At 35.7% G+C, this 27,091-nt stretch overlaps 1 long non-coding RNA gene across 1 annotated transcript in view; it reads right to left on the bottom strand.

The window, feature by feature from the left end:
• LOC101748265 overlaps positions 1-27,091 on the bottom strand; it is a 55,068-nt gene that overhangs the window by 12,274 nt on the left and 15,703 nt on the right. Inside the window, exons 3-6 of the long non-coding RNA XR_006938635.1 lie at positions 21,099-26,009; positions 16,917-17,058; positions 7,251-7,402; positions 5,399-5,586 (exon numbers count right to left, since the gene is read on the bottom strand). This is a non-coding gene — a long non-coding RNA (uncharacterized LOC101748265). The remainder of the gene's footprint in view (positions 1-5,398; positions 5,587-7,250; positions 7,403-16,916; positions 17,059-21,098; positions 26,010-27,091) is intronic.

The raw sequence follows: 27,091 nt of genomic DNA, 5'->3' as shown, positions 1-27,091 counted from the left end.
TTTGTTTTTCCTTCTTCTTTATCTTGCCTTTTCTCTATACTAATAGAAAGACAGACAGTATTTATCACTTGTCTCTTTACAACTTGAGAAGAAAATGAGAGTTGGAAGGGTGTTCTTGCACACTCATTGAAAGAGGTGAGAAGGAAGATAGCTATACAAAAAAGAAGAGAAAGATGCGGAGTCCTAAACAGAAGTGATTCTAAGAATTAAGAGAGAGAGGAAAGTGATTGGTCTCCAAATATTTTTAAAAGCTTCCAGCCATTCCCCACCTTGAACCCACCCTAAACCAAGTCTTTCTATTAATTACTCCAGGCCTTTTCTTTCCCTGCCCTTCTCCCAAAACCTATCATAATATTAAGCTTTATCAAGAATGCTGAGAAGCATTAGATCAGTTCCAGGATAACTCACTGAAATAGTGCTTATTTGTCTGTAGTAGAGTTTCTTCTACTTTGCATCTAAAAGTTCCCCTTTCACATACTCTAGCTCTCCACCAAGAACATATCAACACAGATGCTTTCTGAGTTGCTTTTATACTGTTCTCCAGTAAACAGTCGTGTAAAATCAGCTTTGCATAACTCTCAGAACCCACTTATTAAAATCACACAGAATTAAAGTTTAAGAACTTCTTTGTGATTCTTGCTTTATGGAGAAGAGGAGTGGGTAGTATTGAAAAAAAGGAGGTAACTTTTGGTTTAAAAACAGGATTAGAACTACTTTAAATGAAGCAATTTGATAGTGAGATTGTTTTCAGGAGTACTGTGCAAATAACTACTATTTACAACAGCTCAGTTCTACCTCAGAAGTGCTCATCATTATAAAGTTACTGTACAATGAATGATTTTAATAAATTCCTCAGTATGTTATGGAGAACAATTCTGTTGTTTATTTATTTGGTTGGGCTTATTTGTTTGCATGCTTTTGTTTTGGTTTGGCCTTTTTTTTTTTCTTTTTCTTTTCTTTTCTTTTTTTTTTTCTGTTTTACTATCCAGAAAACAAATGTCCACTTCAGATTTAACAAGCCAGGCAAGGTTTTCTGTTAGCAAAACTCACTGATGATTTTCCCACAGGGATCATGATACACTAAACTGAACTTCCTTCATAGAGTATTGTTTCCAGTAGATCAAGTTTTCAAAGAGACTTTAATAATATTTTGTCAGAATGTCTGTTCACCGGGGGGTTCCCAGAATATGAGGCAATCCCAGGGTCTAGAATTACTTTATTGCTTTCTTTTGAAGTAGAACAATAGTAGGTGGTTCACTGAAGCATCGATAATACTGTCTCAGAATCCATATGACACAAAACAAAACAACACTACAGAAGTTCTTTAGGGATTGAATGTTTTTCATCCAAATGTTAGATGTTAGCATTACAGCAACAATTTATGTTAACAAAAAGGTTCACTGTCTCAAATGGAGCCCTAGACCTGAATTCTGATCTTACTCAGGTGGTCATATGTTAGCCTGGACAAAATAAATGGGTGCAAAGCATCTAAAGACAAAATGTGTCTGTGCATCTGCATTGTAAAGAAGGTCTAGAGGATCTGCCAACAAATTCCTTCAAATTGACCTTCAAATTGACTTAATCATAGTGCCTTCCTTGCTTTGGGAAAAAAAAAAAAAAAAAAAAAAAAAAAAAAAAAAAAAAAAAGCTTTGAAAAAGTAGTTTCTCAGTAAGCAAGAATATTTTGGGGGTGTATTTTTGCTGAAGAATGGACAAAACATTTGATAGCTTAGGTAATAATCACTAAATTTATTTTCCTCCTCTTTAATCTTCAACTTTAGCTGTGTAGAATTCTCCTAAGGAAGAAGCACCACATGAGATTTTAATAGTTAATACTAGCCTTCCTAGAGAATTTGAAATTTATTGCAGTGCCTTTTAAAAATGGTTTAATTTCCCTTCTTTTAGGAAAATAGAACAAAAAAAGTGCTAACCAGAAAACACAAGAAAATGAATGTCACCTTTCTGGTGCTGGTAGCCTGTTGCATCCTCTGACCTGTGTTGAGGACTTACTCATGAAGAGGTGACACAGCACAAATATATTACCTGAATTAGCAAATCTGCACTAAAATTGAGGCTGCTTTGACTCTTGCTCTGCACCATTCTCAGTAACTCTCTTGTTTTGCCAATCCAGATCCCACCTAGAGGACAGTGAAAAGAGTGAAACAATTCATCCTTCCCTTGAGGGCAATGGGATGAAAAAAGGGAAATGGGCAGAGAAAGGAAAAGGGTGAGGGAAAAGAAAAGAAGATGGAAAAGGGAAAAAGAGGGAGAAGAGAAAAGGGGAGATAGGGAAGAAAGGAGGGGAAAAAGGAGGGGAAAGGGGAAAAAATTGAGGGAATAGGGAAAAGGAGGGGAAGTGATAAGAAGGGGGGAAGGGGGGAAAAAGAAAAAGGGAAAACAATTGTGGGAGAACAGAGACAAAGTATGATCAAGGATGACACAGCTCTTGTGTACCAGCTATTCTACAGATAAGCTCTTACATGGCTCTACATGCTTGTCACCTGGTTCCTCTTACCACCACAGGGGCAGTCTTCCTTAGTTGAAGGGATAAGAGCCAAGGGTGTCATGCAGTCCAGGAATTTGCCGAGGAGTATATCTTTCTAAGACACTGAAATGTCTTCAGTGCAGGATGAGAGAACTCCAAAGAGAGAAAAATCAAGTCATTTGCTCTGGGGCTTCTTTAATTAAATTTTATTTCTAACACACTAATTTTGGCATGCAGTTCAAGTTCAATGCTGCTCTTAGCTTGACTCAGCTCAATCCATTGATTATGCTAATAAGTGCTTTGTCTAAACCAGCTCTTTTTTTTTTTTTTTTTTTTTTTCATTCTTGACCCTTTGCTGAGTTGCATAAACAATTTTACAGGCTGAATTGGACTTCACTTGCATTGGAAATTGAGAGCAAAGTCTTTAGACATAAAGGAGTCTCCAATCTAACCCATAAAGATACCAGCGATGCTTATGTGTACACTTGGGTCTGTTGCAATACCCAACAGTTTAACAGACTGGGGGTGGTATGAAAAGCTTACAGAATGCAATTGTTCAGTGGAAAGTCCAGATATTCTCATTTTCAGCTATTTCGTTCCCTCTCATTTCTGAAACTAAAAATGTCTCCAATAATCTTTAAAAATGGAATTTTCAGATTTCAAGAGATCTTTCTCTCAGCTGTTGGCTATGAAGATAATAACTAAATACATTTCTATTCTCCCTATCATGAACACTGGTGCGTATTTTAGGAATCACATCTGTGATGTAGCTGAAGGATAGCTACATGCTACAGTGAAAATATTGGCTATTGAAATGTGAGCAGTAGCTCTTCTCTCTCTGGTACAGGCAGGGTTGCTATAAATAAAACATCTTTTGTCACTGCAGCATTTCTCCCCTTGCATAGAAAGCTCACATGAAATTTTTACTGCAGCTTGGATAGTAACAGAGCTCTGGTACAGTGTTCCAAATGAGTAATTTCATTATAATTAATCCACAAGGGATGTGCTTACTACAGAACTGCTGGCCTTTTGATCTCAAAGAATATAACACTATTGTAGTAGGAATGCCTCAAAAGCTGTAGTGCTTAAATAATATAGTCATTATGTCTACTGCCTCTCTAAAGATCCATATTCAAAAGTATTGGAATACTTAAAAATAATCTAAATAGTATCTAATTATAAAATATTTTTTTAAATTGTGCACTAAAAGAATAGATATGTGGGAATAAATGTACTGATTTTAATGTCAATATCAAAATCAAGATGTATTAGATGCTTTACAAAAAAACACCACTCTTTTTTCACAGCCACCAGATGAATATCTTCATATTAAGCAACCTCTCAGAAAATTGGAGTTACTGATTTGGCACTAATATCTTTATGCTCTTATAAATGTGGCTATTACACCCCTTAAAAATCTGGCAATAAAACTTATTACAGTGATGAAAATTATTGCTTCTAAGGCAGAGAGTTCTGAAGTTCAAGATTTGTAGAAGGAAAAACATCTAGACTGACTTTGCTGTTTAAACTTACTGAGTTGTTTCAGTATTACAAAGGGTTATGAAGAAATAAATCTCCATAGTCTTCTGTTTTTGCCTAGGGGAGGCTGTTTGCATTTTTTGTTTTTGGAGAAGAGGCAGAGCAATCAAAATCCAAAGCCAATACTTGAGATGAAAGCTTACAAGTCACCTAGTTCTCAAGTTTTTTGAAAGACTGAGAGTGAATTTAGCCTTTGAATCTGTTATATTATTTTGGGGATCTCTGGGATTTATTCTTTTATTTGTTTTATTCTGATGGTTTTTAGTGATATATACTGAAATGAATGTATTTTATTAGTCTCCTGCATGCATTGGAGAATCACTAATGTACAAGCTGTGGCTGCTTTCCTGATTTCTTGTATCGACATATTTCGCCATGCTTTTTTAAGATACATAAACTAGAATAAACTCATACTACTTATTAAAACAGGAATAGAACTATATAATAACAACAATCTGCCTTATATCCTTTTATTGGGAGTCAAAAGTAACTGCCGCCCAAACTTCGGATTTTTTCACTCAGTTCTCAGAATAAGCGTTTTTTTGGTCTCCATTTGAGGGAAAACACTAAAAATGTTTTATCTGGCAATCACTGTGCCAAGAAGAGATCTCTTTCTTCCTTCTTTAGTCCCCAAACTGGACAGATTCTCGTATATTTTGGAAAGATAAAACTGGAGGTACACACTAGATATCACTGAGACAGGACACCAAGGAGACAGGAGCTCTTTGGTCTCCCTGAGACCTAGTATGGATAGTTCTGTATATCCTATAAGCCTTCTTTCATACTTCTGGTATCTGTTCTTCCTTGATTGCTCTTGTTCATATTGTGGGTAAAGGTGTACATCATACTTGACACAGAAAAAGCAATTAATTTCATAGTATTTCTCTTTTCCTCAGGTTTGGTATCCCAGTGCCATGGGCTTGACTTGTGCCTCTGTCTCTGCCTATCTGTCTTCCAAGAATACCGTCAGTGTTTTAAAATTCAATCCATCTTGAATTATTCATGCTTAGTGCATTGGTGACTACTGTATCTTCACTAGTCTAGTCAAACAATGTTGTCTTAAAGACACAGAAAAAGGAGGTCAGATTCGCACACCATTCCATGCACCCAGTAAGCTTTATAGCCCAGATAGATCACAACCCTTAGAAAAGTTCAACAAGCATTGCTGTTTGCACACAAACAGCAGGAAAAGGTGCTATCCCCCCTCTTTCTCCTTATTTCTCTTCTGAATGAGGATTTCTTTGTTCTCCTATCTCATGAGGAAAACACAGCTGTGTGCAGTGTCCAAAAAGTACCATTCTGGCCCAAAAAGTATTGTTCTGATAGCCTATCATGTCAAAATGCTTTCCAGTGCAATGGAACAAATATACTCACTTGAGAAATAGAGTACAGGCAGTAGCACTGCAGATATCTCCCTTACGACTTCTCCATTTGCCACTACTGTAGATTGAAGAAATTTTCTCCAGGGTCCAAAGAATCTCCAACTCTCAGCACATTAATTCTCTGATGGAATTATGGTAACTGCTACAGTTTATTATGCAGATATCTAATGAAGCAGACACCTTTAGAGAAGAAAAAGACCTTTCATTTAGCTCAAATACAAAAAAATAAATAAAAATGAAAATAAAAATAAATAAAAATAAAATGAAATAGGCACTAGATGGTCTCCCAACATCTTTTCTTCAAATGAGGGTAATATTATAGAAGATGTATAAGTCATTCCAAAATGAGATCTGTAATTGAAATGTGAAAATAACGTTATCCACTGTCATTTTCATTTAATTATTTTTCCTCTGTTTGAATAACAAGAGTGACTTGTTGAAACAACTGTGATTATCTGCATGAATTTGTTCCACTTGTAATACTCTTCTTGACACGGAAAGGGTCAGGCCATGTACTATCTGTCAGCAACTGTTTAATATATAAGATGTTTTCTGATGTGAGAATATTAGTTAATCTGTTCCTAATACAGTTTCCTTATTAAGGATGTGTATTTGTACTTCTTTCTAGTAAGAGACATGACTTTGTTCTCAGTATAAATACAACAGTCTTGTTAAGGAAATTACATTGCCAAGAAACATCACCTCATTAAAATCTAAAAAAAAAAATGCAATGGAGGACAGATTACCCTATGATGCAGGCAACTGGCTCTCATATTGTAAGCCTTCCTATCTCTGGTAACTTGAATTCTTGTATTTCAGCAAAATGTGCACATCCATCTAAACGTCTGTCTGACTCATGCTTTGTGATTACAGAAAACACTACAGAAATTAATATCAGTCTACTAAGATTGAATATGAAATTACTTAGGAACAACCACAGAAATAATCTTTGTCTTTTAGGCAACTAGTACATCACATGCAAAATATTTCTCCTTTCATTTCAGTACTGCACATACATCCTGAGACAATTCTTGATTCTTAAAATGTGAGAGGTTCATTTGGACTCATATTTTCTTAGTCAACAGAAATAGAAGATGAGAATTTGCTGCAGTAATATTTCACTTTCAGATCTTAGACACAAGATCACTACTTAGAAACATCTGTAGTTACAGATGTCCCAGTATGCTGTTTTGTCAAGAAAAGATTAAAATCTTTGAACAACTTTTGTCAATTATGAGATTCAGAGGTGAAAAAAAATCTGCAGGTAGACCTAATGTAACTGTTTTCGCAGCGGTTTCTACTCTCAAGAAGTATATGTAAATACAGTAAAGTATATCAGCGGGTTGTGCAGGAGACCTCATCATTCTTTTTTTATAGGCAAAATGCATACTGAAAAGCTGGAAAATGTTAAATACTTTCTCAATGCACGTGTTGTGTAAGATATGTAACTTACACAACCCCCACCCAGAATTATTTGTGTATTGATTCTTACTGTTTAAGAAATGAGAAATGTATCACATAGATATCTGAGTTTCTGACACTGAGGAGGCAAAAATCAATCTACTAATTTGTAAAGATAACACAAACCAGTATTATAGAGGCATCTCTAGATACTCTGAATGACAAGACAGAAGTTTGAATATTAAGAAATTATTCAGTTTAATAGAAAAGACAGTTTTCTATGGAGACTGCTTGAGAATAAAATCCTAACCCACCTGCTTTATACTTACTGATGGAAAAGCTCACCTTTCTTTGTTTACTATGAGAATGACCTCATTTTTTTTTTACCTGTTTCTTTGTTGTGAAGGATCAAGGCCACTGCAGTTGGAAGTCCCTTCTCATACCTGTCAGTTAAAGAATCTCAGCGCAGTGCTCTGTTATCCTTGCATTCAAGTTGCACATGTATCTTCAGTGGGGTTTATTTTGTGAGATAGTGCCTTCATTGCTACAATAGCAGGTTGTTCTCAAGTAAGCGTTGAGTCTTAGTTGCAAATTTCTGAAAGGTAGAGAAAAGTGAGGGCCAGCTGTGGTGGAATAAATTCATCCAGGTGTTCAAATTTCTACACTGGCAAACTGAAGAAAAAGTAGTGTGTCTATGCAGTTATAGAGCAACCTGTTACTTGAGAATGAGGGGATGTACCAAGATCCACATGAAAAAAAAAATGCAAGGTTAGTCTGTACCCACAATGATACAAGTATAGCCATAGAAATAATAATGACTGTTCTGTGGTTTCACCTGTGCAGACAGATAAACACCAAACAGCTGCTCACTCACTTTTGCTATACTGAGATAGGGGAGAGAATTGGAAAGGCAAAATTACAGTAACTCATATGTTGAGATGACAACAGTTTACTTGATAAAACAGTAGCTATGTGAGTAAGCAGAGCAAAACATGGAATTCATTCACCACACAAAATATTTTCTTGAGAAGACAAACTCCAGTGCTCCCAGAATCCCTCCTCTACTTCTTTCTTTGCTCCAGCTTTTATCATTGAGCATGACACCATGTGTTATACAGTCTGGGTCAGCTGTCCTGGTTGTGTCTCCTCCCAGCTTCCTGTACACTGCCAGTACATTGCTGTCAGAGCAGTGTGAGAAGCAGAAATGTCCATGGTTCTGTCTAAACTGAGTAAGTTACTGTTATTTTCACCACAAACTCAAACCATACCATGATTTAAACCTCTATGAAGAACATTACCTCTATCCCAACCAAAAAAAAAAAAAAAGGACCGTTGTAATTCAACTATTGATGCTATTTGAAAGATTATTTGGATCATGAGTTGAGAGTGGGATTTTGATGAAGTTTTTTATACTGTCATCTTCTTCCTCCCCAACATAAACACAATTCCTATGTGAAGTAATCACATAGAATAGAATTTAAATAGAATTTGTTCATTACAAACCTTTTTTTTTCCACAACACTCTTTACACTTGGTAACTGTGACTGCACAGCATATATTAAATAGTAATAAATTCATGAATGAGGAAACAAACAAATTTGTCTTCCCCTTCTTATTCAGAGAATAAAGTTAATCAGTTTAAAGGCATACCACTCTAGTAATATTAAAACAACTGTGAACATTTTTGCATCATAATCCTTCCCAAGAACTACAGCTATTACATTGTAAAGTGCTGGCTGCTGAGATTTTGCTCTGACAATATTCATGTTCTTCCAGAAGGAAATCAACAGCCAGGTATTTTCAAACCCCATTAAAGCTATGCAGTATATAGTTTGCAAAGGAACATGGCTGCATGTGATTAAAATTTAACAAGTAACTCACAGGATAGAACAGTTCAGAGACACCATGTATGTTTAAAGACATTAAGAGTTTGCAGTGAATTACAGCTCAGGACTGTAAATAGGAGAATCAGTCCTGTCACTCCACTCATATTGCTCACACTGATAATACTGTTGAACAGCAAAAGTCAATGAATATTGAGCAGAGAAATGATCCTGCAGTGGAGGTATTTCTCCTCTTAGTACAGACAGTGAAAAAATAAGGCTCTTAAATGTAAGTGTATTTCCTCAAAAAGCAATTAGCTATACCATATCTTAGGTCAATTGAAGCTGACCATAACATGGGATGAGAATGGCTGGATGACCAGAGAGTTACAATTAGTGCCATACAAAACAGTGATGCTTTGAATTAAATGCTTTCATCTACACGTGATGCTAAGCAACTCTTCATGATCAAAAACTAATAATTAATACAGACAGAGAATGCACAGGTTGTTCAGCTTTTCTTAGGCGCCCTAGAAAGTTGCAGATGTGTAACATTCTAATCTCTTTTTGCAACTAAGTAATGGCTATGTTTAAGGGGAAGCCATAAAAGTAGAAATATCTCAGTGAAATATTCACAGAGATTTCTATGCATAAAATCAGCTGTGAACAGAAGAACAATGATAAATTTCATTCTCCACTAAATTATTTCTATAAGAAGTTCCCAAAAAGCCATGAGTTTGGCAGGAGTTATCATTTTTTGCTTGGTTCTATAGGATGGTAAAAAAAAAAAACAGCGGTCTTTTGTTACCAATTATATGGTTTATAACAGAGTAAAAGAATGTTTCCTGAGACGCTGGGACTTACTGACATAAAAACCAATATGATTGCTTGATTTTTTGAATGTAAAATATTATTCAATGAAGTATGAAAAAAAGAAAAAAAAAAGTCAAATCTATCAGCTCTTTGTTTAATGCTTTTCCAGTTGAAATCTTCATGAAGCATAGCGTGTCTCACATGAAAAATATATTTCTTACTGAAAATAATGCAAGAAAAAGAAATGCAAGCTAAATTCATTCCAAAACAAACAAACAAAAAAAACAATCTTCGCCTCTCCTTCCTCTCCCTCCCCTCCCTCCTCCCCACACACACTGCATTTGCTGGCTATTGATATTGATTTTCTAATTAAAATTATATGACAATGTTTAGCATGTGGCATCCTGGGGGTATAATTGTTGGGTAGAAAGTAGTTTTCTACAGCTGCCAAGGAAGTTAGACAACCTCACTGATCCCACTGAAATCTGATTTACTCTTTTGCTGAAGAGTAGTTGTTCAATCCTACTATATACAATCATTTTAACAGGTTCAGGGAAAGCAGCAGCATCATGCAGCTAAAATGGCCCTTTAAGAAAGGATCAAAATCTTAGCTCTGCTTTAACTTATTTTGAAACCACATACTGAATCACAGAAAAACATCTTAAACTCTCAGACCATCTTCTCAAGTATTAGGAAATACAAACAAGTCCTTCTGCAGCTGCTTGAAGCTGGTAATGTTTCATTAAAATAATGCAATTCTTCTGTTTATTTTTTGTTTATACCCATTTAGTAAGCTGTCTCCAAGTACTTTAGAAATCAAACCTGTAAATGTCTCTTATTCTAAAATAAACAGCACACAGTATGCCACAAATGACATTTTGCAAGGCTCCAGGAGGGAGTAAAGTAGAACTGGCACAGTTTCCTCTTCCTGTCTAAATGTCATTACACTGTTTGATATAGTAACAGAAATCACTTAGCCAGTTGGACAACACAGCAGGTCACTTTAGAAATGATTTTAAACCATTTTAGTAAAAAATGTCTCACACTTACATAAAATAAAAATTTAAAGAGCAAAACAGTCCCAAATGGTTCCTAATAGTTTACTTACTCAGCATTTCATTTGCCAAGATTATTGTCTATGTACATAATAAACTTAATTGCATGCTGCTACAGCTTTGTTTATTGATTTAAATGCATGAAGTCATTACATATTTATTTTGTTTTTTTTATCTTCAGGTTTTTTGCCCACATCCTATACAGACTCCAAACGTATGAAGTAATATCATGTACATAATTCATGCAGTGTATAAAAAGGTCATACCAAATTATTGCTCCTTGTCCAAGTTAGAGCAAAACAAAAAGATAATTATGTTAAACATTCATGTAATGATGTAATTTTCTATGAATTTCAAGAGTCCTGTTGATTTCTTTGTCAGGTAAAGCAGAAGCACAAAAGCATTAGATGACATAAAGCTGGCAGGACCTGCTGATAACCAGAAGGTTCTTCTGCCATCGAGAGGGTCTTGGTCAGGCTGAAGAACTGGGCTGGCATCAACTGGATGAAGTTCAACATGGAGTTTTTCCACCTGAGGAGGAAAAACTCTGGGTGCCATTTTATTCTGGGGGCTGCCCTGCTGGAAAACAGGTTTGCAGGAGAGGATTTGAGGGTTCTGATAGACTCAGTTGAATTTGAGTGTGCCTTCACTGAAAAGCAAGCTAACAGTATTCATAACTGCATAAGGAGGAGTGTTGCCAGCAGGCTGAAGGAAGTGATCTTTCCCCTCTATTTAGCACTGGTGAGGCCACACCTATAGTACTGGGTCCAGTTCTGGAACTCCCAGTACAAGAAAGACATAGACATACCAGGTAGAGTCCAGTGAAGGGCCATGAAGATGGTGATAAGACTGGAGCACCTTTCCTATATGAAAAGGCTGAGAGACTATTGAGCCTAGGGAAGAGAATGTCAGGGAAGATTTCATCAATGAATATAAATATCTGAAGTAGGAGTGCAAACAGGACACAGCCAGGCTCTTTTCAGTGGTGCCCAGTAGTGATCACAACTGAAAAGAAGCAATTGACACAGACTGGCACACAGGACTGAACATAAAACAGCTGCTTGTGAGTTATCTCCAGAATGACAATCTGTACAAACATACTAAGATAAGCCTGTCCCTATTTGAATTTCCTGTAGTGAGAAGCAGAGCTCACTAGTTTTACTAGGAAAGAACACATTACAGTGCTAATGTGATCATATTGTTTTTGTCACTAGGTCTAGTATCTCTGTGTGATTTAGAGAAAGATGTAGAATGTTGGGGTTTTGTTTTTTTTTTTTTTTTAGGGAGAGCACACAACACATTTTAAATTATACCTTTCTGTTTCCGGTATTTCAACTTAAAAATATTTTAACATCTATATATTGTAACATCTGTTAAGAAAATGTTTTAGGCACTATAGGTCCAAAGCACTTAGGATCTTCAGATATTTTTATACAACTCATTTAAGTACCTTTGTTGCATTCTGAATTAATAACCTTTTGAAGAATCTGAAACATCTGAAATCTATTATATCTCATCTAATTTTATACTGCTTAATATTTTTCTTCCTAACTTCAAATATTCAACTTGTCAAGTTGTTTCAGGGAAATAAGTTAGTATTATTGGTTTTCCAATTAAACGTATGTTGTGCTTAATTAAAACATTTTTAAAATGAAAGAAATATCAACCAAACTCCTTTTGGTAAGAACATGGACTCAAAATAGACTACAGTAGACCACTGGGATATTGTGAGTTTTGAAATATGTACAATGATGGATGACAGCACAGAGCCATCTATAAGCTTTAGTTAGTGTTTATTAAATTGTTATATTTTATTATCTGGAACCATGCATGACTGAAGGCTTTCCCCTTCTCAGCCTGAAGCTAGAATGATGATTTTAGCTTTAAAAAAAAGTCATTCTTCAGACATATTTATCAATCCACTTTCTTATTGCCCACTTTAAAAAACAGTGGAATTATTGAAAATAGGTTCTACCTATGAGGATTTCTCTTCTCTTCCTGTTTTAATATCAGTATATAATATTATCACAATATTATTACAGTAGTTATGTTTTTCAATACTCTAACTTTATTTAACATCAGTTAGCGATACAGAGGCAGCACACCCATAAAACTCATCAGAATTTCTGACTATGAAAATTGTAATTCTCATTTTTAAATCTTTGGTGTATGATTTTCTAAAGTATTAGCCAATAATGATAGGCTTAAGAGAAGAGACTAACATCTGGAAGAAACTTGTATACATTGCCAGAGATAATTCTACAATGGCACTAAAAAGCAAGTCTGCACGCATCTGGTCTGCATGTCAGGTACTACTTTAGAATTACACATGCTTTAGTTGTTAAAAAAAAAGACAACAAAGATTCCTGCTATTGCATGAGTGAGCAAATGACTGATGAAGCACAAAGGGCTTTGATCAAGTGCTTGTATGAGATTAGAAATGGTATATGAAGTCAGCTGGTTGCTGACTGACTTTTTTTATTGCCAATACAGCAAAAAGAACAGGAGAAAGATAAGTTACTTATGAGAAAATCATTTCTAGTTTTCTACAAGTGTCTTAGATCTACATTTGAAGACTTAATCTGTTACTCTTATTCTACATACTTTTTTATAAAGCATTAACTACAGTTGCATGTCAGGAGCCAGTCTGCCTGCACTATTCTCAGAACATAGTACCCAGATCATCTTCCGGTGGTTTTGGTTACTTTCATTAAAAGTGCTCTTTCATGAGTAGAGCAACACAAAGCTCTTTCTTGTTGGCCGTCTCTAATAGAGCTTATTTACACATGAAAACCGTGAAGCTAAGTCAAAGTGAAGACAGGAAATGGGGATAAATGATTACTACACACTTTAAATACACTTTAGATCTATCACATTTAGATCTATCAGACCTAAAATGAACAACAACAACAAAAAAATTCCCACTATGACAGCCACAGATAAAACTTCACCCAACTGAGAATCATTCCAAGTTCATTCCAAATTTGTACCCTTAATAACATCAACTTTACTCTTCCAAATTTCCACTTTTATATGTGTATTGGAGTGCTGTTAGGCTTTTGTTTTGTTTGAAAGATGGTGATTTTTTTATCTTTTTTTTTTTTTTTGGCCTGATTATTACACAAGAATATTCCCAGGGGAATCTTTCATTTCCATGATTTCAGACATCTTGCTTTTTATACTAAGGTTGGCATTTTTCAAGGCTATGCATTACTTATCCTCTTAATACTAATTTTGAAGGTAACATTTACTAAAATACTTTCAGCTCTGCTAACTTTACTGCAAAGGCAGAACAGTCTTCTAAAATTATGTGAAGATCTGTCACCTGGGAAACAGACTAAAGTGCTATTGTAACACTTCTGACTGTGTAACTAATGCAGCAAAAAAATATGTTTATTTAATAATCAAAAAGGCCCAGACAAAGTATAGCAAGCATCAGGAGCACAGATTATTTTCTGAATACTCTGTAGTAATTACATTCCATCCTTCCTTTAACAAATGAAAAATCTAATAGAATTCAGAAATAAATTGCCCCCACATTAACCATTTTAGAGGATTTTTACTTCTCTTACCATGTAGCATATCTGATGATGATGGCAGGTGGAGAAAAACCAATGGGAGAGTAGAACTGCTACAGTTACATCCATATGTTGAAAATCTTCCCTTTCTGAGAACAAATATTTATCAACTACTTAGACAAAAAAAGTTGTGACTTCTGCATTTTACCATCCCTCTTCTTCATCCAGTCACATTCTACCTATGGAGTGTCTTTTTGACAAGCATTTTACACACAACTTGCCAGAAACCCTTCACATTACTATCCTTCACCTAATGACACTACAGTGCTAAGTTTTCTGGTTGCAGATTCTTCCACTAAATTGCAATTCTTGTTCTTATAAAATGGGAAATACTGAAATTTTCATTGCCACTTATTTATTCACTGATTCTCAGAATTTCCCCTGAAGAAAATAATAGAAAACTGAGATGAACATTTTCTTTTATATATAGATTGCTCCAAAATGATGCCTCCTACTTATTCCATGAAAACTACATGCAAAGAGCACAAAAACACTATTTGATAGAGCAAATTCTCAGTTGCACAACACTGTTTTTCAACATAATCAACACCATCAGCTATGCACTTTCACCAGCAATGAATGAGAGCCTGCATGCCGTAAAATCCACACCAGCAGAGGTGACCCACAGTCACTGTCACCACCGCCAAAATGCACCACCACTGTCTCACTGTGATCACATTCACTGTTTGGTCTCCATATATATATTGACATATATTTCATATATATTCATATATATATACACACATATATTCATATATTGTATATATTCATATATATATGAAATAGATAATAATAACAAATATAATAATAAATAATAACAAATATATATTTTCTGACAGATCTCAGCAGAAGAATGGCTTGTGAAATTTTATCCTACATGTTTTTATTTACTAAATTACAAAACAATAATAGCCCTTATAAAAAAAAGAAACTTAATGAAGCTAAGTCAATTACTTTGTCAATCATTGTTAATTCAGTTAGTTAAACAGGTTCATATGTGCACAGGTAGTCTCATTGTCATCAGTTCAGCACAGAACACAAAATATCAAGGTTGTGACCAGAGATAGGACCCAAGGGAACAGCATGAAGCTGTGCCAAGGGATGTCTAGGTTGGAGATCAAGAGAAGATTCTTCACTAGAGGATGGTCCGCTGCTGGAACATGCTTTCCCTGGTAGTGGTCGCAGCACCAAGACTGCTGGAGCTCAAGAAGTGTTTGGATAATGCTCTCATATAGTTTGAATTTTAGGTTGTCCTGTATGGAGCCAGGAGTTGAATTCCATAAAGTTACAATTCCCTTCCTACTCAGGATATTACATGATTCTATGAGTTCGGCCAAGTATACTTGTGCCAGGCTATTACAGCAAATGAGTACCAACGTAAAGCTAAATCAGTGTTGAATTTATCTCAATTATTATGTATATAAGTATCTCAGTATCTGATGTTTAAATGCATTAATGATACAGAAATACTATTGCACAACATACACTATACTATGAACTGGTGTAAAAAAATCAAAACAAATTAAAGCTACAGAAATTCACATCTATATGTTAAGGTAAAATGGGGATAATTGTTGTATTTGTAAATAAAATCTAGGATTTCTTAACTTTTTAAGAGGCTGAAAGTGCTATATGAATCTTATTTTATGGTTTTAACTATAGATTAGCTAAATCTGACATAAATGCAAAGATACCCTCATTTTTATGGAAGTAACAACAAATTTCTTTTTTCCTCTTCCATCTCCCCTCTACCCATTACAAAGAGGATACTAATTACTACATTTTGATTTTAAAACCAACGCATTTTAGAGGTATGAAAATTTACAGCTGAGAATAATATTATATGTTTTTATCAGCAAAATGAATTATTGAATTGGAATATGGCAGACTCTACGCCACACAGGAAAGACTACACAACAGGAACTTTGCTTTTATAAAGTGTTCAGGTGTACATTTTATCTGTTCTCAATTCCCCACTGACTTCTAGGACATGAACATATATTTAACTGCTTTGTTGCATAATGTTAGGTTTAGACAAATGCTTGAAATAAAGCATAAGTTTATGGACCATACACAATACGAGTTATGATTTATCTTAACATGTTGGAATGTAAATTATGGGAGTTAAGAAATAATTCAGTGAGCTGTGCACCTGAAGACAAGGCAGAAAATAGCAACTAGGCCAACTGCTGCAATGTAAATTGTTCCAAATCATGAATCCAAGCAATTAAGATACCTGCATGCTTCTTTGCTTGGACTGAAATTCCCTGGGTGGATAAAACTGCTCCTACACTTGCTGCACAAATTGCCGACATCTGAACAGGCTGATAGCAGTCTTTTACTTAAGACCTGCTGAATCCAGGAACTAAAGAATACTGAACTCTTCCCATTAGAAATCCTCCAAAGGTTCCCATTCGTACTGAAAGGGTTGTTCTTGGAGACTGCTGTTTAAAAGGCTGTAAGCATTGATGTAAAAAGGTTATTTTTCTACATATTTAAAGGAACTGTATCACAATCTTGCAATAAGTTAAGTTGCTCTGGAAATTTGTCCAGGCTTTCAGACCTTTTGAGGGTGAAGATCCTAAGGTACTCAGTTTTTGGGTATGGACAGGCCTTTGGCATGTAAAGAGTAAGGTTCAGTTGTGTCAGTTCAGAGGACTGCCTGAGTACATGCTCAAACAGAAACAGTTCTACAGGACCCTGAAAGCATGTACAGCAAGTCAGGAGCTAAGTGGCAGTGAACAGAGGTTTCAGAGCTCCTTTGAAGATAAGTGGAAATACAAGAATATATAACAGCAAATGCATCCCCCACATCTAAATGTAAGTAGAAATATCTTTACCGTTAGTAGATATCAAAATTTCTGCTCTGACACTTTGTAAATAGTAAGTGCTCTTGTTGATTCCCATTCTCATCCAGTGGGTCTTGCAGTTGCTCAAGTGCTACTCTCTGATGTCATTCATCCACGATATCAGTTGTTGGTGCTATAGCAGAAGAGACTGAATTGAATTTAGAAGATACAGTCATGCTAAGACTTAAATCAGCTTTCAAATTGGTGACCTATTAATATATGGATATAAGGTCAGCTGGTTAAACATAATCAAAATATTTTCAAGGCTTCTCAGAGGAAAAGTTACAATCTCACATATGCCATATTTCCTGAAATAATGAATACTCTGCAATTAGAGATACAGCGAGAACATTCAGCTGCTTAATCCAAGAAATTCCTGCCAAACTATCTTTTTCATTTATAATAGTCTTTATTAATCCTTCATGCAATTAATATTCCCCACAAAATGTGTGCTTTCATTTTTTTACTCCTCACTAGGCAAAATTACATTACCACAAGGAAACAGTGAGTTTTCAAATTAAAAGCATGCACAGAATAAAAGTGTAGTCCACACAAAATATTCTAATGGAGTTCAGAACTCCTAAAAACACTAATAAAACTCAATTGTTTATTGTTCCTGGTCACTCATGGATAGCTCCAAAAATATACTCAATGAGCTGATTAGCACACTCATTATATCCTGTGTTCCAAGCCTTTGATTCACAAAGTGATATTTACAATTTGGCACAGCTTCACAGAGGAACTTAGAAGTTGTGGTTAGAAGCATTTATGTTTTATGACCCTGGAAGCACAGCAACATCCATAGTTTTCAGCTGACGCTCTGAAGAGTCTGAAGCAAGAGGCACCTCAGAACAGGCTGCAAACTTGACAACCTGCTCAAGGATTCAGCAGCAAGCTCTGTGGATGATCTGACACCTTTCTGTTTGAATCCTTAAGCTTTTAATGTTGTTACCTTGGCACACCAATCCAGCCTGGTAGAGAATGACTACTTACTCTATGTAAGTAAAAGAGATTAGCACACACATTTTCAGGTCTATTTCCTTATGTTCTTACTGCAAAAAAAGTGTGATTATAATAACTGTCTGCACACGCTTCAGTAGGTGTACTATGAATGTACTATCAAATCGTCCCTTTCTTCCATTTTCAACTAAAATAAATGGAGAAACACCTCATCTGTGAACTCTGCAGCCAAAAGGCTTTCTTAATCTTCCAACTTGCTAGGCAAGTTCTAGACTCACTGTATCCGCACATGGGGAGTAGCTAATATTGGACAAAATAATGATTGTACTCACTCTCCTCTGGTAAGCACTCCTCTAGCACTGAAATCTGTAATTGTTCCAGATTTCTAAGACTGCAGTGTTGCAATACTGAGAGCTGTAATAACTCTGGGACTTATACAGAGACTTAGAGGAAACTGCTGGCAAAATAGGAGACTGTAAGTTCAATAACAAAATAGAAACTTAATCTCCCCTACCTGTCATGATAGCTGTAAGTGCAAATCTGCATGATGCAAGGAAATCTGAAGGAAAAAATTGTGAAATCTAGAATATTTAACCTATATCAGTGGATGATTTTGGGGTTTCTAATTCTAAATCTTAAGATCTTAAAAGTTTATAGTAATGCCTTTACACTATTTTATTCTTCTTAGATAATTAGGAACAGTTGCACATTTAGTATTTTTACTTAGACTACAGTCTAATCTTGAGCCAAAATACATCAGTGGTGTAGTTTCACTTCACTTAATGAGGCCAAATCTAAAGCTGGCCTTTTGTAATCCTTTCCTGACAAGACTTTTTGCAGGCTAAAGTGTGGTGCAATATTTATAGTTATCGCTGCAAGTGCAGAATCAAAATTACTGTACTCAGTTAAAAGCTAGAGGCTTTTGGTTGAATTATCAAATCTCTTTGTTTCAAACATAATTGTTTGAATCTGACTCACTGTTCTATTTAAGGAGTAACTAAAGACATGCGATACTGAGGAATCCCTTCAGTGAGCTGGTATTACACTTTCCATTAAGGAAACAGAAAATTATATTGCAATCAATTTATAATTTGTAGTGCCAAAAAAGAAGCTTGTTGAATGTTGCTTGTAATATCACATTTCCAACTCTTACATTATTTTTTTCTTTTCATAAAAATATGTTTCTGTATTATTATCTAAGACCTTATCCATTCTTTGTATCTATACAGATGGAAGAGTTAGCCACCAAAGTTACTCCATACAAATAAAATCCAATTGCCATAAAAGACCAAGTACAAGCAAAGAAAAATCTTAAAAGCTCCTGTATATCGCTGGTGGCTAATACTGACATCCAATTAGTCAAGCTTAAACTGTTGTAAAAAAGGATAAAAAAAATAGGTCAAGCTAACCAAACAATAAGAAAACCATTAGGAAATGCACTTAGCCCACCTGTCTCCTTGATCAGCCAACTCTATTAACCAGCCAATCAAAGGATTAAAAATAGCACAAGAATGGAGTTTTAAATAGAGTCCCTTCAGATCTCCCGTCTTCAAATCAGAATTCACAGATGTGAACATTCATCCTTGTCTTTTGGGATCTAGAGCAGAAAACAGTCTATTTTCTAAAAAGCAATTAACAATGTGCAGGGCTTTTCCTTAAAAAGCTCCAGCCAATGACAGTGAAAAAATTTCAACAATTATGAGCTATTAATAGGGTATCATCCATGGAATAAGCCAACCATATATTGCTATACCTAGAATAACTTCATTTTCCCTAACTGAAAAGAAAAGGAAAAAGGAGTAAGCGATAACAAAAATTAAGCCTAGTGTAAGAAAACACTAGCTATCCAATGTAATCTACTGTCTCTAGTGATCCAATGTAAAAGAACCATAATAAAACAGCTGTCTGCTTGTGAATTTGAAGACCTCTGTATCAGAAGGAATTCATGAAAATGTCTGTATACAGTCATGTATCCAAGTGAAACTAACTGCTATTTATTTACTCTCATAAATGTTATCTGCTTGCATACGGTGGAGAGCTAGAAATTATCCTGTTATTACAGAGTAAACCTCTTTAAAAATCTAGTAACAAAATCTCCTGGTACAGTAAAAACCTAGCTAGATCTCTACCGCTTCCAACTCTGCTACTTATCTGTGTTAACAGGATAATTCAAACACATTTTTAAGAAATAGGTACTGGTTAAATTCTGCAGCTATTTGCAATGCTAAACATATTCATGGATGAAAACTTTTAACAAGCGCATAAAAATAGTTTTTGGTGCTACAAAGACACTGTATTCTGTTGCAAAGCAGCTTAAAGAATACCAACATACTCTGCAAGATTTATACATAATACACAAAAATATCCATGGAGAATATTTTTCCTTCCTAATATAATTCATTGAGAAGTCTGCAATCTGTTCTTATCCATTTCATGGTCTGCAGTCGATGCTGTAGAGATTCTAAGCCTGTTAGTGTCCCTAATGTAAAATTATATGAATGTAGAGACAAATCATTTTCACCTTTAAATAAAAGACTTGCATTGCAGGCTAGTGTTTGATGAAAACAGAAACTGAAGTGGTGAATTTTAACTATTCCACATATGGAAATTAGCAATTCAGTAGACTAGTGGTGCTGTATCCAGACTGTTGCAGCAACTAGGCTGCTTCCATCTTGTCTGTACTCTAGTTAGCTTTGAATCCAGAAGTCAAATTATTAAAAACTGACACAAAATCATATGAAAAAATAAGGAGTTGTTAGAAAAGGAAAAGATAAAAAAACAAAGCATTTTGCTACAATGCAAAATCTGTGTTGTATAAACATATTGCAGAATGCAGCTCTGATCTCCATTTCAAAAAGTTTCACAGAAGGCAATATGGCAGCTTATCACATGTATGAAATAGCATCAGAATGAGGAAAATCTCAGCATATTAGACATCTTCAACTTGGAAAATCAACAAACCCCTGTTTATCTATGTCCTATGATTTGTCTTTAAAAATTTTGACCACTAGTTATGAATAGACACCAAACAAAATGAATCTTTGTACTGTAAGAACGAGCAGGGCATGCCAAACATCTGACACAACTCTGATGACTGCTCATTCTATCTCCCCAAGTCTTCTTCTCAAGCAAGTTCTGCATCTTGCATTAGTTCTCTTTGCTGAGTCATCTGCAGCCTAAGCTAGCAAGTTTAGACAGCTCTTATATACCCACCTTGCAGCAGGTTGATTCACACAGTAGAAGTGATTAGTCTCTAGTGCTGAAAATTGTAGCTTGGTTTGACAACTGTTTTTCCAAAGAGGGTATGATACCATGAGTTTCCTGGCACAGACCAGTCAAGACAAGCTACTGCAGCAGTGCTGCCTATTTCCATATTCAGTAATTTCTAAAAATGGGCGTCTTTTTTGCAGTTCCTATTAATATTTGGCCTTCTGTAGTATTCTGAAAACAAACAACAAAGTAGTAATAGTGGTCTCCCCTGGGATCAGACATTGGTAAAAATTGCTCAGTTAGGTATAATTACTTTCCTATGTTTCTCTCATGTGCCATATCTCTCCAATAGACATCAATGCCCAATGCCATCCATGGGGAATTAAAATTAGTTGGCCACAGCTCAGGGGCCAGAATTCTCAAAAAGTGTTTAGAATTCAGCATGGGTGAATGATAGCAACTGTTATATTAAATATCAATAAAATTAATCTTCTCTTATTAAATCTTAGAGATTTGTCTCTGCAATAAACTGCAATCAAAGCCTACAAAACAGGCAGAGCTGTAACAGCAAAATTCCCCAACTACTTTTCTTGCTTCCCACCCACCCATCACACAGATTGCAACCATTTTTCAGAAAAGCTGTAAAAAGAACTAAATTGCTTAGGCAGGCTTGACGTACTAAATGTAGAAGAAAAAAAAAAACCTGTGTTTCACTGCTTAGACACTCAAAAGCTCTTTGAAATTGCAAACACTCATCAGCTTTCAACATAACAAAAACTTGAAAAACGCAGAAGTTATTTTAACGCTATTTCCTATATTCTTCTCTGATTCCAGAGGACAGCACAAGAAGGAAAGAGCATTTGTTTTTTTCATTAGCAGAGGATACAGCTGTGACCATTGAAGTGATGCAAGGGTCAGCAGTGCTTCTCAGCTGTGTAATCGTAGACACTCTAAGGAGCATTTACCTATTTTCCAGCTGCTTGTTTTTTTTGTTTTTTTTTTTTTTACAGAAGAAAAAAGGACCTTTCTATCATTAGTCCTTAATACCTTATAAGTAAATGAGCCAAATTACACATTTGGTGTTTCTACAAAAAGAGAGCAATGAGGTCAAGAAAATCAGCAGGGACGGTATCAAAATGTGACACAAGCCTCCAGGCTACCAGACAATTATCTAAGGCCTAATCCTGACAATGCTGAGTGCAGTGGCTATTTCTTCTGGATAGACACACTCAGCTAGAGCCCTTCTGTTCAAAGTCATTGAGGGTCAAACTGCTGCTTTCAGGAAATACCCTGATTCTAGGAGACCACTGATCTCAGCATTGTCAAAGATGTAGATTTCTCTATTGAAAAAAAGTCTCAACTAGAATCTTTCCTCCAATCTTACCTCACTTACGACCAAGCTTATGGCTGTTGGAGTGAACTACAAAGATGAAAAATGGAGATAGTGTCTAGACTGGCTTCACAGTGGCTTCTCTGTGGAGGTTACCAAAAACACACATACACAGCATGCAAGAAAAATGACAATGGCAGCTATCTGTATATTTGTACTGCATGAGTCCTGAACATAAAATGCAGACACCAGTGTAAACCAACATGAGGGTAACTAGATGGGGACAAGCTGCTTTCTGTCTTTGAGTTAGCAAGCTTGTCATCCTTGAGCCTCAGACAATGGAGTATACAGTACAAAATTTTAGCTCCTATCTGCAAATCAGTCCCTGGACCTCTGTCTCTTTCCATCATCATACATACCAGTCCAAGCTGTTGGGATGGGAGGGTGGATGCCTGGCATGCTGTATTACAGAGAGTGAGGAAGGAGCTGGGATGCAGCACTGATGCTGTGGGACATCAGAGTCACTAGGGTAATTCCTTGATTCGGCCTTGCACTTCAGCCTCTATCCTAAGAGTGTGACACACTCCCATATGCTACTGCCCTAGGCAGATACTTCAAAGATTCATAAAAGTTGTTAGCAGCATTCTCCTCCAGACTATTCTTTATCTGCTGCCATCATTGGTCTGGCACTGCCCATACATCTTGATGCACTGCAGACAGCAGCCGTGAGCATTAGATACTTCTACTCTAGAGAACTAGTAAAATTTTTTTTAACAATTTAATGCAGCCCTTAATCTACTCTGAAGACCTGACCAGTGGAGAGTGGTCACAAATGAAGACTGGTAAAACAGACTTTCTCTGTAAATGACCTAAGTGGCAGAAAGCAGCCTGGAGTTAAAGCAATCAAGCACATAGGTCCCTCTGTCTGGACAGCCATTCCACTGGAATTTTCATATGTGCATATACACTCAATTGTTTTTTTAATAAGGAATTTGAAAAGTACTTAATTTTGCTACCTGGCACAAACAAATTTAAGTATTGAAGGTGATTGAACTATTTTGTAGTTTGACATAATCACTGTAAGTATTAATGTTAAAAAAACCACAAATATTGATGAATATGAAAGTTTTTTCACTCTGCCTCTATACATGTAGAAGAGTAGAAATTCAGTCAAAAATGTCAGCTAGTTTCTAATCATTCTAATAATTAAATAATAGCATTGTCCCAGCTCTCTGATACACCATCTTTCGTTCATAAGTGTGCAACATACTTCTATTGAGAGAGGTGATAGATCTAATAGCTCATTTACATTTTAAAAGTATTTCCCAAGGGACAAAGCTCCTAGCAGAGACAGAGAAATGAAGACTTAGTACTTCAAATGAAAAAGTGGTAAAATGGGTAGAATAAATACAAGTTTTTGAAACAACCTTTTGCAAGTACCATGGTTAGATGGCATTCACACTTCCCTATAATAAAGAAAATGTGAAAGTTAACACCAAGGAATAATCTGAAGGCATATAGACTAAGTGTCCAAGCTTTATATTTGAGGATTGCATTGAACATTACACTGATAATCATTTGAGGATATGCTGACATGAACATGAATAGAAGTTCCATGAATGGTTTTATATCAACATAAGCCTCCATTCCAGCAATGAGTCCACACAGGTTCCCTGCATAGGTGGCCTTGGATAACTTTCCAGGGCTCTACGCTCACATCTTCTTGTGAACAGATCACTACAGAACCAGGACTTAAACATTTAAGAGAGAAACAACCAATCAACAAAAACAAAACAGAAAAATGGCAAAAAAAAAAAAGTTTGATCATACATATTGTTGGCAATAGATACTCTTTCTTTGCTCAAAACTGAGACGGTAGCACTATGAATAAGATAACATTGTGCAGAGGCTTTAATCATATCTGACTTTCTTTTCCAGTTATAGGAACTTCACCAACACAGGTCATTAGAAATCAGACAAGAGAACTGGATTTTTTTGTCTTTCTACTGTAATTTTTTTAGACTTACACTTACATAAGACTTTCTGTCATGGCTTTTGTCTACATCAAACACTACTCACAATGTTCCCAGATTACAGAGAGAGATTTCTTCAAAACCTGAATAGGAAATCTAGATTTTGATTGCCATCAAAATAAAATTCTGGAAAACAGCATTTTTAATATAACTTGAGTGAATAATTTTTCAGACTATAATAATGACTCTGTTTATTAAAAGAGGTATAAGATATCAGGGAAATTAATCTATTTATTAAATGAAACAATATGACCCTCTCCCATAGTTTCATCGTGTGTCTGCTCTGAGTATGTTTGAACTAGGAGCTTTCCCTAAGCCTGATTACTTCTTTGACTTTACAGTCACCTGCAAACTATTCTGAAACTAATTTCCCGATGCTGCTAACAAACATTGTGTAGACAAGAAAAACATTTATATTTACAGTGAATAATCCGTAGAATGAAAAAATACATCAAACAGATCCTTGAGATCGTGGTATGTGCTCACACTAAATTCACAACTAGTGAAGCGTGATGATCATAAACCCAGTATCACAGTTAGAAAGCCTTAATTGTCCTCCAAATAAGACAGACCATCCTGTGTTCTCTTCAGAATTGGTCCTCCAGCATCCCTACCTTCAGGCTGGATAACAATGGATCAAGCTTGGGTCTTCCTAAGCATAGATAACATTAATCTCTAAATGATCATTATTTCATCCATCTTAGACTGCCCCAAATGGTCTATTTTACTTTACACTGAAAAATACAGGAATTTTACTGTTTTCAAAGCCATTGTCAAGTTAGTGCTTATAAGTCAGAGCTCATAGAGGATATTCAATGCCAGTTAGTGTGAAGAATCACATTAGAAGTTTAGAGATGATCTTTGCAGACCAGATTTCAGGCACATTACCTGGGAAACCTGTACAGATACAATTGATACCACTGCTATCCTAAATAAGCAAGGCAGCCAGCATGTACGGTTAATAAGTATACAGATGTTATACAATATACAGAGAAGTTAGGCTAGTAAGACTGCCATATTGGAAAAGATAATCAGATATAAATGAAAGGTGCTCACAGGTTTTGTAGGCTTACAAAAACTCCACAAGGAGCAACCTCCAGGAATAGATCCCTCCTCAGTGGTGGTCAGCCCTTAAATGCAGTCTAGGAGAGGTGGAGCCTGGCTCCATCCCTTCCAGTCACACAGGTGAACTGCCTTCACCTGTGCTTCCACGGCTGACTCAGTGCTTGCCTCAGGTGGTCAATCAGAGGTTCAGGCCATGATTCAACATTTCCTATACACAGTAGAACTCCATTTGCAAGATCTAATGCCTTCTGTTTCTCAGGTACTTGGTCAGACACTTGCCTGCTATAATTATGAGGAATTCTAACCAGCTTTAATAAAAACAGTGCTTGTTAAAGTGAGTATGGTGCCTTGTGAGGTGGTCACAAAGGCATTAGGAGGCATTAGGCTTGCCTCTGCATGTCCACATCAATAGTGAAAGGAGAGATTTCATCAGAGGTCAAACCTGTGGTCGACTGCTCACTGAAGGAATCTTCTTTTCTTCATTGACTGTAGAGAGAAACAAAGAAAATAAATTAAGGTTGTCTAAAATATGAACAGTCTAGCTTCTATCTTTCCTTAACTAGGCACACTTCTTAAAGGAGAACACTACTTCTATAATCTGAAAATCCATTCAGTAGTTTTATTGAAGTGTCCTTCATGGTTTAAGTTGCTTAATAAAAGATGTAGCTGTAGCCAGTAAATTCTAAGGAAGAATACATTATTTTCATGATTAATTGCATACATATCCCTAAATTAGTTCATCACAAGGATGGTAGCTTATATTTAATAAGCAAGGCATCTGTTAAAACCACAATTTATCTCTGAAAAATTCTTCTAAGTGAAACTGAAACTGATAAATTTGAAAAGGCAAAGCCAAGTTCATATTATCATGTTTAATCCAACGTCATATATGGGATTAAGTGCTATTAGCATAAAATGTGAGGTGTTTGCAGACAACGGTTACTCATTTAGATGAATCATTCTGATGCCTGCATAGATATTTTCCTCTCTCAAATATCCCAGTGAGATCTTACAAACTTAATTCTAAACTTAATTTAACATGCTTAGTTTCAATTATAGTTAAATGCCAATATCTATTATATAGAGGCTCTTTTAGTGTCCAATCAGTGTTTGAGAACAAGGAAGTATCTTCATTAAAAGATTTGACTAACAAGAATAAATTAGAATGTGCTATAATTTGCTAATGAGAATGTATCTCATGAAAGTATCTTTATTAGTTATTTTCAGAAACATCAACAATCATAAATAGTGTCAAAAAATATAATTTTAAACATATTTATACTGCACAGCAGAAAAAGGGTGGAACAGAAATCCAAGAAACAGCATAGTTAAAGATGAGTCACGTGAACATCTTGACTTAAGGTGAATAAAATGATCAACTCTAATCTGTTCTATGATTGATATGCCATCCTCTGAACAGTTCTGGTGCAGCAAAGTTCCTGAGGTATTATTAAACAGTCATAAGCTAGTATGATATCAGTGATTCAGGGATCACACTGGAGAATGACTCTATAGCTTTTGAAATGTGCTGATACCCATAAATAGAGACAGTTAAAAGGGAGAACCCT

This window comes from Gallus gallus, chromosome 2 (assembly GCF_016699485.2).
Source record: "Gallus gallus isolate bGalGal1 chromosome 2, bGalGal1.mat.broiler.GRCg7b, whole genome shotgun sequence".
Classification (NCBI taxonomy): Eukaryota; Metazoa; Chordata; class Aves; order Galliformes; family Phasianidae; genus Gallus; species Gallus gallus.
This window is presented reverse-complemented; position numbering and strand designations above follow the sequence as displayed.